The sequence below is a fragment of the Artibeus jamaicensis genome, unplaced genomic scaffold, assembly GCF_021234435.1.
Source record: "Artibeus jamaicensis isolate MK-2021 breed Jamaican fruit bat unplaced genomic scaffold, CSHL_Jam_final contig_76, whole genome shotgun sequence".
Lineage (NCBI taxonomy): Eukaryota > Metazoa > Chordata > Mammalia > Chiroptera > Phyllostomidae > Artibeus > Artibeus jamaicensis.
The window spans coordinates 5973042-5987525 of NW_026521954.1; the positions used below are offsets into that span (position 1 = coordinate 5973042).

The window sequence follows — 14484 nt, forward strand, 5'->3', positions numbered from 1 at the left end:
CCAGGAGAAAAGACAAGGAAGAGAAATTTAAAATATCAATGTGAAGTCCTAAGGGGAAAGAGTTTAGATCCAAACTGAAAATCACCTCCAGCTTTTAAAGCTATGTCTGCTTGGGCAAACTGCTCTGCCTCTCAAGCTCATTAACTAGAAAATGGGTATATTTCCCTTCCTCACAGGAATGACTTAAAGTAGCATCCTATATAATGGACTCAGCCAAATAATCAGTACTGGGCTCAGTAAGTAAAGACTCCTGTGCTCACTCATTGCAACTTTACCGAGAAACAGCCTGGGAAAACGAGCGCCCCAGGTGAATCAAGTTTGGGAAATGCTCAGGCAACTTGGAAAGTAGTAGAGCAACACTAATAATCAGTGGTGGCGAGGTTCCGCCCTGTTGACAAGCAACCAACCCATCCCGAGCGCATCAGCAAACCCACTGGCCGGCAGGAGCCGGGGAGCGGTCACGGGCATCTCCCTCCCGGGAGGACACAGCGCCCCCCCCCCCCCCCCCCGCCCCATCTCCCCTTCTGGACGCGCCCTCGCAGCCTCCCGCGGGTCCGGAGCCTCCGAGCCGAGGTGCGCCAGGTGGCGCGGGTGCCAGGCGCGGCCAAGCGGCGGCGGACTGAGTCAGCCGCCCAGCTATGCTGCGGAACCGGGACGGCCGGCTCCGCCGCCCCCGCCGCTGAGCCCGGGCTGCCCCCGCGCCGGGCGCCAGCTCCCCGCCCCCGCGGGACCGGAGGAAGCGGCCGAGGCGCGGCGCGGGAGCACCTGGGCTGGGCGCCGGCGGCGGGCCCGGCGCTTCCGGAGCTGCGCGCTCCCCGCGCTCCCGCCTCCAGGTGCGGCGGCCGCGGCGCGCGGGCGGGTGACAGCGCCGCCCGCGTGGCCGCTGTCCGGGCAGCCGGCGGCACCGAGAAGGAGGAGGCCCTGTGCCTGGGACCGACGGGTGAGGAGCGAGGAGCCGGGCGGGGAGAGACGTCGGCGCCCGGGCTCCCCCTCCTCCCGCCTCGCCTCCGGAGCCCGGCGGCCCTCGTGCGAGGTGAGTGCCGGGGCCACGGGGTGCGCCGGGCGGCGGGGACCTGGCCTGGGTGCGAGGACCGTCTAAGGTGGGGCTGGGACTGTGCGGTACTTTTGCGGGTAAATTTCCAGAGCGCCAAGTGCTGGGCTCTGGTTTCAGCCCCTTGGATTTCGCTCCCGCGTGTGGGCGTCTAAAAGGAAACCAGAAGCGGGTAAGGGATACAAAAAACCCACTTACTAATGTGACTTGGCCCTGGAGGGTGACAGTCCGGATAGACAGCTAGAATCACCCTCCACGTCCCCTCCCCCAAAGAAAAATAAACAAAAAGGAGCCGCCCTTCAGCGAGTTTCAGGCACCAAGTTATTGACTCTCTAGAGATAACGAGTTTGCTCTGATCTTCGAGCCCCCCGCATCCTGCTTGCTGTACGCCGTGAGACCACAGGCCTGTACATTCACTGTAATTACAGTCATTTGACTTCCACCTGCCTCAACCTAACACCCTGCAGGGCAACCAGTCGGCTGTGAGTTGACCAGATTGATCTTTCTCTGTGACTTTTGGAGACTGGTCTCGAGGAAATGGGTGCCCATCTCATTTAGTAAAGTAAGTTCATCCTGGCTTGTTTTCTTAAACACTTCCCCCGCCTCCTTGCGGCAATCTGGAGTTTTTGTTTTTTGTTGGTTTTTTTTTCCCCCGTTGGGGGAGGCTTTGTGAAATTATATCGTGAACTATAACCTTTGATAATTACAGGAAAATAGAAGCTGGTTTGTGTGGAGTAATATTTTAGGCTGTTGCAAGTTTGCATGGTGATAGCAGCATTTTTTTTGCAAGTGTGTCCTTGAAGTAGGCTGCTCAGTGGACTGTATCCTTTTGTTTTAAGAAAGCATATTGAAAAAGAAACTATTTTTAAAATTACCTTTAAATGGATGTCATTGTGATTACCAATTGCAGAATTGTACTTACAAACTCAGTATTGATTTTCCCTTACTTAAGTACTCTGCAACCCAGCGAGTTTGTGGCATGTTGCCCATAAGGACTGTAATTAGAAGATGAAGCTATGGCAGTTTTAAAACGGAAGTTAGCTTTTTTAAGGAAAAGGAGAGAAAAATACTTCTAAAAATTCATGCACTTACAATAGAAATATTGAAGGAAAACCCTCATGACATTTCTCTGATTAACAGTGTGTAAAAAGAAAGGAAAAGTAAAATGGGTCATGGAAGTAGGTTAAAGTTTAAAGTAGAAATATCTCCTTGGTTCCTTTTTAAATGTACAGGGTGGGGCAAAAGTAGGTGTACAGTTGGGAGTACAGGAAGCAGAGTTTACTCTTGTAGTATTATTTATTGTATTATTTTCCATTTGAACAACTGTGCACCTGCTTTTGCCCCACCCTGTATATTTAACATATGCATTTCAGGTGAGTGTTAACACCAGGAATATTTTATGAGGACTTTATTTGTCAGTACTCTGAGATTTATTAAAATACCTGGAAGGTAAATCAAATGACTTGTTAAGACTTATCTATGTGGGCGTGTATGCATTTGTTTTTTCCTTCTGTAAGCTTGTCGAATTTTGTGTTGTCCATGAAAGGAGAAGCTGATGGTACATTTGAAAACAAATTCATAATCACCTATCACTACAACCTTCTCCATAGATACTCAATGAATACTTTTCAATTTAACTACAGTGACTATGGTTAAGTATAGAATTTATGTTATAACTAATTGCTACTTTCTTATAAACTCTCTGTGACTATGACATTTTAAAAACTTGCTTAAGGCGCTGGGTTATAGACCTCATGATATCTAGGAAGGTTTTCTTTTGTTACTTTGTACCCCAGCCGCCCTGCAACTTGGAGACCATTTGGTGAAAGGTGCTGTAAAAGTGCTAAGTGATGGTCATTGCTGTGATAGCTTTATTTTAACAAGTGTTCCCCGCCCTCCATTTATTTATTGGCTCAGTGGATTCAAGCTTTTCACTTGCTCTAAGTGGATGGTTTTTTTACATTCTCTGCAAAATATTAATTAGGTAGAGAACTTGTCATTAATTTGTTCAAAGTATTTCTTAGCTTTGACTAGAAATGATTAATGAGAGATAAGAGGCTGTGAGATGTCTTCATCTTTTTTATGAAGTCTTAGACCAATGTAGTTGATCATTTTAGGTTTCTTTTAAGCTTTGGCCAGATTGAATATTTAATGGTAGGTAAACCCCGTTGCTCGCTTATTTTCTTAACCGAACAGTCAAGGGTATTCTTCTCACATGATCTTTTCTAGTTAGAAATTTGATCTGTGAAATTTTGTAACAGTTTTGACTCAGCACGAATTTGCGCCCTCGCCCATGCCATGGAGGAAACACAGGAGTCCTGATGTGGGTGAAAGCAATCATTTTGAGCAGTTTTAGGAATAAAACTACCAGTGAAGAAATAGGGAGAATTACGTTTCTGTCTTCTGCCATTTGTGTACAGAGATGTGTGCCTAGGTAACGGCTTGTTAGGGACGAGCTGATGAAATAGTGCATCTGCCTTTATGATTCTCCCCAAAATGGGATGCAAAAAGGACTGTTACATTACCTAGCTTTAGGAAGAGGAGAGAATGGTTTAATCCCACAGAGTTGGACAGATGATCAAGAAAGCGTGGAAGGGAAGTGTGGTCTCTGTGCTGACTGCCAGGTGACTTGGCCTTGGTGGGTCGTGTTGGGGAAAGCGGTTGCCAGGGTGCTTCCCCAGTCTGTTGGTGAAGTTGAGTCTCCAGCCTGCTCTTCTAGGCCCTCCATCTCCGGTTGCAGCTTCCTTTTCTGGTGTCACCTTTCTTTGAACTCTTGGTCCCTCCCAGCTACTCTCATCTCCTTGCTATTGTTAGGAGACATTTTTTCCCTCTCTGTCCCCTTTGTGGCATGCCTGCTAATCAGATGCTGCCACCTCCTTTTGCTGTATTTCTTCTGTCCATCTTAAAGCTCCCACCTGTAACTCCTTCTCTGAGCACTCCATCCTCCAGGCTCAGTTTACTGCCTATTTCACTGTATCCATGAAGCTGATGTGAGATTTTGAGAATTCCCTGGCAGGCATGAAAGATGATGGTGCTCCCTCTCTGTACTTAAAAATAAAACAATACTTCAAATGTGAATCGCGTGAAAGTCAAGGTCACAACATTTGATTTTTGTTATCATTACTATTTTTAGTGTTGTTTTGGGTACATCGGAGTCTTCCAGTTCTGCTATTCCTTTCTCACTGGCACGTACTGTCCTGGTAGACAAGGGACTGTTCATACACACACTGCTTTCCTTGGCTTGTAGTCCGTCTGATCTACCCTTTGGTTCTAAACTCTTTGAGGGAAGACACTGCATCTTTACTTCCCTTGTAGCACTTAGCACAGTTCTCAAATGAGATAATAGGTGGTGTTATCTTGAACTGCAAATATTTCCCACTATTATCTTGGAGAGAGTAAATTGTGTGCCTTAAATATTTATTGAATGAATAATTATAAGTAAGCAAATCCATAAGTTGGGAGACAGTTGCTGAGATAGCCTTTTTTTTTTAAGAAAGAGAGACTTTGGCAGTTGCAGAACCACTAGGAACAAGCCCTCAGATTCAGTTGGAAAAGAGGTCAGGGCGCTATTTATAAATGCAAGGAGAGGAAATGGTTCACAGTAGGCTATTTTGAAACATCTGGTTGTTAGTCTAAAAATGCAGCTCAAATTCAGAGAAATGGTTGGGCCCATATTTCTATTAAATTTAAAAATTTTAAAATTTTAAATATAATGTATATATGAAAAGTGCACATAAGTACATAAGTGTACCTTTAAAAATCTTTTCATTGACGTATAATATCAGTTTTGACCTGAGTAAATTAAACGTTAAAGCCCTGTCCAGTGTAGCATGAAGTGGGGCATAGTCTGAAGGGGCAGTTGTGCCTGTGTTCCCACCAAGGGTTTCAAGGTGTCTGATTCTCCTTCTTCTGGGCGTGGCCTGGCAGGAGAGAGGGCAGGAGAGGGCTGGCACCGGGCAGAGGGAGCTGCCCAGGTGGTCAGGGCACGCAGCTGGAGGTTCTCCACAGTGATGCAGGCTTCCACTTACTAGTTTGAATTATCCTACTTATGCTCTTGTAGGAGCTTGGGAAGATGAAACCTTTCTCCGGTTACCCAAGACTTAGGGCTGCTCTTTAAGAACCTCTAACAGAAAACAAGTCCCAGACATTAGCCAGTTAAGGTAAAATCTAGGTGGACAGCTGGAAAAAGAAAAGACTTACTGAAACTAAGTGAACGAGGGAGATTATTGACCACGTAGCTATTGAGATGGTATCTAAAAAGCCTAATCTAGGTACTACTTATGCTACAGATAACTTCTCATAACAAGTAAAGGAATCATCACTTCTGGCCTTCACCGGATATGGAAGTGACTATTAAGTTCTAGAGTTTGAAAGAGTTGTATTTTTCAGAGTGCCCAGTCAGTATAATAGTCAAAATATAACTCAGAACAGTAATTTTTCCTTGACCCAAGTCATGAATGCTTTTGCCCAGGGTCTGGCTATTTCAGAGCTCAGCAATGCTTGTTACTTGCCCGGGTCTGTTTTAAGATCATGTATATTTACTCATTTCAGCCTCAAAACAGTGCTGTGCTGTAGGCATTATTGCTATCACTGCTTACACATCACAACAGTGAGGCTCAGATGATTGAAGGAACTTTCCCAAGGTCATGCAGCTGGCACACAGTGGCGCTGAGGTCACTGATGATCACAGACTTGGCCTGTGTCCCAAGTCTAAGGTCTTCAGTAAGATCCTCGTTCTCACTACTCCAACCACATCTGTATTTTGCTAAGTTAATACGACTATCTTCACTGCTATGGTGGGTACTTTGTAAGCTTATTAGAGGAGTAATTTACAGTATTGACTTAAAAGAATGTAATTTTACTAGGCGGGCAGAAGAATACCAGTGAAACTAAGATCAATAATCTATTACGAATATGACCAAATGAATATTGTATACAGCAGATGAAGTAATAATAATAGTCAACATTCATTATTTTTTTATCTTATTGATTGTAGAGAGAGAGAGACAGACACACAGAGAGAGACATCAATTTGTTTTTTTCCACCCCTTTATGCATTCTTTGGTTGAGTCTTGTATGTGCCCTGAGTGGGCATCAAACCCACAATCTTGGCATATCGGAACAATGCTCTTATGAACTCAGCTACCTGGCCAGGATGATAGCCAACATTTATAATTCATGCCAGGTACTGTTATATGTACCTGACATATTTTACTTATTTAATCCTGATAGAAATCCTACCAGATATGAGGTATTTTATCCTTATTTTATAGATGAGGAAACTGAGCTCCAGGGAAGATAAGTAATGGGACCAAGGTGCAGTGCACAGTTAACCAGTGGGGAAGGACCAAGGTGCACGGTTAACCAATGGGAAGGACCAAGGTGCACGGTTAACCAGTGGGGAAGGACCAAGGTGCAGTGCACGGTTAACCAGTGGGGAAGGACCAAGGTGCAGTGCACGGTTAACCAGTGGGGAAGGACCAAGGTGCAGTGCACGGTTAACCAGTGGGGAAGGACCAAGGTGCAGTGCACGGTTAACCAGTGGGGAAGGACCAAGGTGCAGTGCACGGTTAACCAGTGGGGAAGGACCAAGGTGCAGTGCACGGTTAACCAGTGGGGAAGGCCAGCTTGGAATCCAGGTAGCCGGACCCAGGAGCTCTGCGCTCCCTGTGCTGCAGCCTGGGTGAGTGAACAAGGAATGAAGGGGCATGGAGTAGGTAGGGAAGATGCATGGACATGGTAGTACATGCTTGTGAGACTGGAATTGGCCCCTGAAGGAGGGGAAAAGCCCAGGTATGTAGAGGGAGTTCCACGTGAATAAAAGCTGAAAAGCTGGCTCAAATACTGGCTCTAGTCAGTCTGCCTGCCTTCTTACCATGTTCAACAACAACAATGCAAACCCACAGAGTACTGGACTATTTTAAGTGTATAGTTCAGTGGCGTTAAGTGTATTAACATTGCTGTGAAGCAGATCTCCAGAATTTTTCCTACCTTCCAGAACTGAACCTCTATATCCATTAAACACACGCCCTCTGCCCCCAACCCTGGTGAGCGCCATCCTACTGTGTACTTCTTTGAATTTAACTATCCGTCTCATATCAGTGTCAAACAGCATTTGTCTTTTTCAGATGGGCTATTTCACTGAACATAATGTCCTGCAGGTTCGTCCCTGTCGGTAGCACATTGCAGAATTTCCTTCCTGTTTGAGGCCACGTGGTAGCCAGCGTGCGTGGAGCACATTTTGTTTATCCATTCATCCGTCCGCACTTGGGTTGCTTCCGCTCCCTGCGTCCTTTTGCATCACATTTAAAGTCATGGTTAAGTACCTTTTGAGACAATGCCCCAACAATGTCTGTTCTAGTCAAGCAGTTTCTTGTTTGACTTTCTTTTCATCCCATCATCATTGACTGCTCAGGTGGCCAGTGAATTCTTTGAGGGTATTTGATAATTTTAATAAACTAAATTCTAGATGAACATTTCTTCACACAGGAATTTCGAAGATGTTATCCCTTAACTTGCCATTGATTCTCAAATCTCAAGTAATTAAATGTAAATGAATGTAGGCTTCCGTATTTATCCACTTACCCACACATATACCCACATATACCCACAATCAATTTGAAAAGATGTACGAAGCTTGGGCTGGCACAGCATAGTATATTTAAATAGCATTTCTCTAGTGACTGGAGCCCTTGGTGGTCAGAGGAGAGAAAATATGAAGTCCTCCACCCTCTCTACTGTGAAATAAGTTGCGTAACTGGTCGGCAGCACAGGGGGTGGAGTCTGACTCTCAGAATTCTGGCTCTACCGTTTTTCTGTTTCATGTGCTGGTGGCCTTGGACATGAGACCTTCCTCCTACGGCAGCTATGAGGATTGCGGAAGACCCTACGTGGAGGGTTTGTTACCATGCCACAGATATTGGCTGTTCTTATTAGCAATAAAAGTCTGAAGGAGAGCGAGAAAAGATGGATGTGTTTTGATGGTTGGGAAGGTGTAGTGGTCAAGGTAGTGACCATGGAGGCAGTGACCACAGTGGAAAGTGATGACGAGGTTGTGAAAACTGGGCTTCCTGTTATGGGTTTAATGGGGGTTGTGTTGCCACAAGCTCATGTAGGTGAATGGGTGGCCGAGGAGAGGGAAGCTGAGTGACCAGTTTTGCCTTGAACAGGGGGCTGAGCACTTAGACTAGAACAGTGAGTTAGGATCCTTGGCCTGGAATCTTCTACTGTTCTGTGCTGTGGGAAATATGACAACAATCATATTTCCTCAAGTCCACTTCCTCTTCTGCATGTGTGTGGGGAACTAAGTAGATTGTGCTGATTTTATGGTACTTGCTGTTAGTATCTTGTTATTAAAACACTGGAGTTTGCTTGATATGCAAATATCATGATGCCTGTTTCTTGTGATTATATTCTGTACTGAAGCAAAGGTTGAATTCTGTTAAGATTTGTAGCTCAAGTTAGCTATTTCAGTAAGTTATCCATATGGAGCTCTCTGATTTTTTTTAAGGCTTAGCTGTTTCTCCGCAATAAGTTTATTAGCAATTTAAAGGCAGAGGCAGTTCTCTTACCTGAAGTGCCAGGCACCCTGTGGGGGCGATTAGATGATTAGACGCAGAGAATTGGAAGAGTAAAATGGTACCTGCAGGATGCCATAAGTCAGCTTATCTATCTCCTGTTGCCACTCAGTTATGACCAGCAAAGACAGTTTCTTACACATTTCCTGGGTTCCCCCTGGGTGGGCTCCACTCTAGAACCTTCTTAACTGTATTCTGGAATGCAGTAAGCTTTCATTGCCCTTACAGTCTACAAGACTTGTACTGATAACTTTAAAAAGTCTCACTATTCATGTGGCAGTTTAATTGCTTTTTATTTGGTATTTTCTGAGATACCTTTCAGTGGTTCTGTGATTGTTAAACCTAGTACTTTGGCACATTTGAAGTTTCTAAAGACCTTAAAGTTATGGTTCTGATTTTAAAATGGCGTGCTTTTTAAAAAATGGATTAAACTTGTGACTGAATTCAGTTGTTCTGTGTTAATTTTTCCTTTTTGTAAGAGATTGGAGCCAGGCACAGTTAACTCTAGAAGTTATCAGCACTGAATACTTAATGACCTTCTGATTTAATGAATTGACCCATGGTTTTCAGTTTTTTTTTTCCTAGCTCAATTAGGGGAAATGATAAAACTCCACGGGTAATAGCTGGGCAGTGGGGGTGGGGAGTGGCCACTGTGGTGGTTTTTCTTACGTGAGGCATTGGGACTGGGGAGGCTGTCCCAACCCATGGGTTTTTAAAAACCCCATAGGTGGTGTGTATGTTCCCAGCTACTCCCCATGACAACCTGTAACTCCTGACTTGATTTGTTTTCATGGTTAGATGGATTGGAGAATCTTCTCTTTGCTCCCTACAAGTTTGGTGACCTAAATAGACAGAAGTTGAAAACTATGTATACATTCCTGTTTTCATCTTAAATCTCAAAGCTGGGAAGAAGTCTTTCAGCAAACATTTACTGAGCACCTCTTATATGCCTGCCAGTGTTCAGACTTAAGGGCTGGAGTCTTGAACAGAGAAGATCCTTGCCATCTTGGGACAGCCCACAGATGTCAGTTGGTAACAAATGCCATGAATGTAGATAAAGCAAGGGTAAGAATAATGAGGCATCAGCCATGCTTATATGCCTGGCGGGGTATGGAAGGCCTCTGTAAAGGGTCCCATGTGAGCAGAGTGCTACTGAGATGATGGAGTGAGCCCTGAGTTGTGGATGTACGTTGGGGAAACAGATTTGAAAGAGATGGAAGGATGAGAGATAAGGTCATAAGGTGGGAATAAGAAGACTTAGACCAACTTGATGGCACTTGAGCGATAGAGGAGGAAAGCCAGGGAAAGTTGGGAAGTTTTTTGGAATGACTTTTGTTATAAAATAGGAGATCTGTCTGGACCCCCAAAGTCCAACCATTGTTAATATAACGAGAATGGTTTGCACAACATCGATGTAACCTGGCAGCCAAGGAGAGTGGACTGGAATGCACAGGTGTGAACAATGATGACTTGACTAGTCACTGTTGAGTGAGCATGTTTACTGTGTGGCCATGACATTCAAAATGACTGAGCAGGTAGAGGGAACAATCTGTATCACATTTTGCATTTAGCTCGAACATTCCTCCATGGAAACTGTTCGGATGATTCAGTAGGCCGCAACTATGGGCAACTCGTGATTGGCAGCTTTGTTAAGACAATGCACTGGCTCATGCATCATGTCTCATGCAGAGTTTTTGGCAAAACATCAGATTGCCCAGGGGACTCAGCCCCACTACAGACCAGATTTGGTGCCCTGTGATTTCTGGCTTTTCCCAAAACTAAAATCACCATTGAAATGGCATAGATTTTAGACTGTTGATGAGATTCAGGAAAATATGATGGGGCAGCTGGTGGCGATTGGGAGAACTGTGTGAGGCCCCAAGGTGCCTGCTTTGAAAGGGACTAAGGCATCATTGTTCTCTGTACAATGTTTCTTGTGTCTTCTTCAGTAAATGTCTCTAATTTTAAATAGGACATGGCTGGATACTTTCTGGACAGACTGTGGTATGTCATCTGGCAGCTATACTGAGACCATACTGTTGGGGTGGGTGGGTAGGAGACCAGGACAGAATCTGGGCTATCAGTTAGGAGACTATTATAATGGTCTAAAATAGATAAGATAATGGCTTGGAATAGGATGTGACCAGGGCAGGTGTTGGGAAGTAGTTGGTTCGGGATGTAGTTCCAAGGTAGAGATCAGTAAGGTCGTAAGGTCAGGTTTATTAAATGATGTTGCAAGCCAGGCATGTAGCAGGTGCTCTTAAATGTTACCTCCCTTTCAGTACTTCTTCCTCTTGGAAATGGGTCAGGGTTGGATGGGCAGGTGCACAAGCACGCCTGTCATGCCAGCTATTCATACGTTCTCTACACATGTTCTACATGTACGCCGTGCGCTAAGTTTATAAACAAATAATTTGACTGGAATTTATTGGCCAGTTTATATCAGCTGATCATCACCTTGTATTAGTTTATAATGGGATAACAGAAATAATTGCAATGGCAGTTAGTATTTAGCATTTGTTGTGTGTGGTTAGTGTTCTCAATTCTTTACAGCAGCCCTATGCAGTAGGTACTGTTAATACCCTTATTTTCCTATGAGGAAACAAGCACAGAAAGGATAAACGCTTGTCCAAGCTTATAAAACGAATAAATTGAGAAACTGGGATTGGATACAGGTTGTTCAGCTCCAAAATCTTGGCTTTTGCACAGTATTATCCCATTTCTGTAGGTTGCTGTTGAATGAATAAAATGTAATTTAATGCTCTAAAAAGTAGATGCCGTGGATGTATAAAGGCGTTTATTACTTGTACCATAGAAACCTTGTGAAGGAAATAGCATCTGAGTTAGACTTCAAAGAATGGGAAAGATTTAGCTGTGGGAAGATAATGACTGAACTGTTGAAAAGAAAAAATTACAATGGTGGAACTGAATATTTGCTAAGCACTTACCATATACTAAGCACTATTTTAACACTTACAGATGGATTATCCTATTTAAGCTTCACCAGTGCCGAGGTACCTTTGAGTGTTTCCATCTTGTGGTTAAGGTAGCTGACGTCCAGACATGTGCCTGTGTTTACACTGCTCCCAAGCAGGGGAGGGACGCTGTGAGTCTGACTCCAGGCTTGTGGGCAGTGTGGTAGGTGGGACATTCCATCCTAGGGGAGGCAGGTGACGAGCTTCAGCTCAGGTGAGATGGTATAAAGCATCCTGGGGAGCGGGAGGAATTTACAGTGTGATTACTGAACTTCGGTGCGCATCCGAGTCATTGTTGGTACGTGTTACAGACACAGGTTCCTAGGCCTGTTACCAGCTCTTATTGCTGCACAGCAGATCCAGGAACCAGTGCCTGGGGAGCCACTGACCTGGAGCACATGGAGGGCTTTGCTTTCATATGAAGGAGTTTGAATATAGGAGACTTTTATAGTTAGGCATGTCCATGTCTTTGCATCTGATGATGTGCATAGAGGCTAGAAGCCTCTAAAGAAAGAAGTGGATCTGTGAACACCTTTTGGTGGTAAGACAGTTAAAAAGTCAGGTGATTGGAAGATGGAGCTGATACAAAGTACACAGAGGACTGTGAGTCAAGAATAGGAATCAGGTTCCCTAGCCACATTCAGCATGTTGACTGATTGTTGCGAGAGATTTTTGGTAGAACATTTGGTGTATCCATCCTAGAGTCAGCCTCCCAAGAAGTGCATGTATATACTGCAAGGGAAGGAAAGGGCTCAAGGTATTAAAACACACTTGCACACCAAAAAACTAAGAAAATGGGCCTCCCAGCCAGTTCTGCCATCCTCCCCACCAACCTCTCCCCTGTCTCTTGAACATGTCACCAGCACTTGTCAAGCTTCAGGGATCCTAGTTACATGTTGAAAAGGGAATGATTCTGTGTAAGGTCAATAGAAGCCTTCATAGAAGAGGTAGTACTGCCTATTCAAAATTTTAACTAGAGCATAAGATTTTGTAAAATGCGTAGATCTGCAAGCAGATACAGTATATACAAAAGATATGGGACTATTAAACAATTGATTGTCTTGGGAACAATAATGAACAATTAGTTAAAGTGAGTGAAAGACGTGGGTGGAATGACAGAGGTTGAACTTGAACCTGGAGTTAGTATGTAGGGACACCTACGTTGCAGGAAATGTGTATGAGGTATGGTATCTGGCATATAATTGCTGTTTACATCAGTCATAGCGGTTGTTATTGTTAGACAACCGTAAGAAGCTTAGACTTGATCCTTTTGAGGATGTGGTGTGATATGCCAAATTTGGATTTTCAGTAACTCACTGATAGAGGGAGACTGGTCGAGGGATTTGTTCAGAGTGTTAGTGGTAAGCCAGGCAAGAGGTTACAATGAAGGTCTGAACTGGGGCAAAGACAGTGAGGATGGAGGAGGGTATTAGTCAGTGTGGGCTGCTACAACAGAACACTACAGACTTTTATTTTCTCATAGGATGCAAAGCCAGCCCATTTGGAAATAATTATTCCCATTTTTTGTGACGTGCCAAAAAAATTGGGTAATGTGTTCATTTACAGAATAGTTGTGTATAACCAAAGTGGTGTATCTGAGGCCTAGGTTTGTTTGCGGTGTTGAGGTTTAACTTTCTCCTTTTTTCCCCTGATATTTTGTCACTTTGAGTGTGAGTGAGGGATACCTTGTTGATAAAAGCATTTTCTGCTTTTCACCTCTTGTTCGTATTTTTATTTCTTTGCTCCTCCAGTGCTGCCTGAATATAATATGTGCTTTCCCTCTTATCCTATACCTGCTTGTCAATATTTGCTGATATTTTAAACAGTTAATAATTTCTGGGGTTTTAGCATCTGAGTTTGAGGTTGATTTCCAGAAACACTGCATCAACACTGGATCAGATGAATTTACCGTGTTTGGGCGTGTCTCATTTTATTCCTTCAGCATATGAGTGTTAACGCATTTTCTTTTTATTGAAGCATAATATTCAGAAATTTGCATATCTGCACAAACTAAACACAGTTACAGAAACATAACCCAAATAAGTCAACTTCTAAAAAATTTATTGATGTTTTTTGGGAGAAAAATGGACCTATGCGAATCTGCTGTGTGTAAGGAAAATGTGACCTTTAAACCTTTTTGTTTTACTTTCATATAACCTAATCTCCTGTTATGTAATGTATTTAAGGATTAACTAAGTAGTCTACTAGTCTTATTTTGCCTGTCAGTATTGTATATATAATGCCAATGCTTTCTTGAAATGAAAGTTACTGACCTGAGAAATATGTTCTAACTGTACTTTTTTTAAGAGAGTCTCTGAAGAAAGTGTAGTTAAGGGGAAAGTTGTTCATAGCTAGTTGTTGTTAAGGAAAATTATCTAAAACTTGGTAATCAAAAGACCATACAACATATTCTTTTAATACCTTGTTGTGGTTACTGTTGATAGACCCACCCTTGGGATTTTTTTTTTTCGAGATTTTATTTATTTATTTTTAGAGGAGAAGGGAGGGAGAAAGAGAGGGAAAGAAACATCATGTATGATTGCCTCTTGAGTGCCCTCCACCACAGACCTGGCCCGCAACCCAGGCATGTGCTGCCCTGACTGGGAATCGAACCTGGGACTCTTTAGTCTGCAGGCTGGCGTTCTTCCACTGAGTCACGCCAGCCAGGGCCCGCCCTTGGGATTTTGGTTCTAATTCTTGTGCTCCACTTTCTATTTACTACTCGGTTAAAGCCCAGACCTGGGAAGTTACCCATTTGCTTATAGATTTTTCTCCAGTAGAAAGACAACTCTAAAGGCTTTAATTTTATGCCCTAGGGCACTAAGCAGTTTATTTTTAATCTAACCTTTCAGTCTTATTCTAACACTAAAAAAAAAAGCCT

At 43.7% G+C, this 14484-nt stretch overlaps 1 protein-coding gene across 5 annotated transcripts in view; it reads left to right on the forward strand.

The window, feature by feature from the left end:
* The first annotated feature begins 583 nt into the window (after window positions 1-583).
* Window positions 584-14484, forward strand: part of ARAP2 (ArfGAP with RhoGAP domain, ankyrin repeat and PH domain 2) — a 162196-nt gene continuing 148295 nt past the window's right edge. For 3 of the 5 annotated variants that reach the window (XM_053672326.1, XM_053672330.1, XM_053672329.1), the window contains exon 1: window positions 584-1033. The gene's annotated coding sequence lies outside the window, so the exon portion shown is untranslated. Of the gene's footprint in view, window positions 1034-1518; window positions 1614-7890; window positions 7949-14484 lie in introns of those variants that run through there. The other 2 variants (XM_053672327.1, XM_053672328.1) reach the window with 2 other exon arrangements.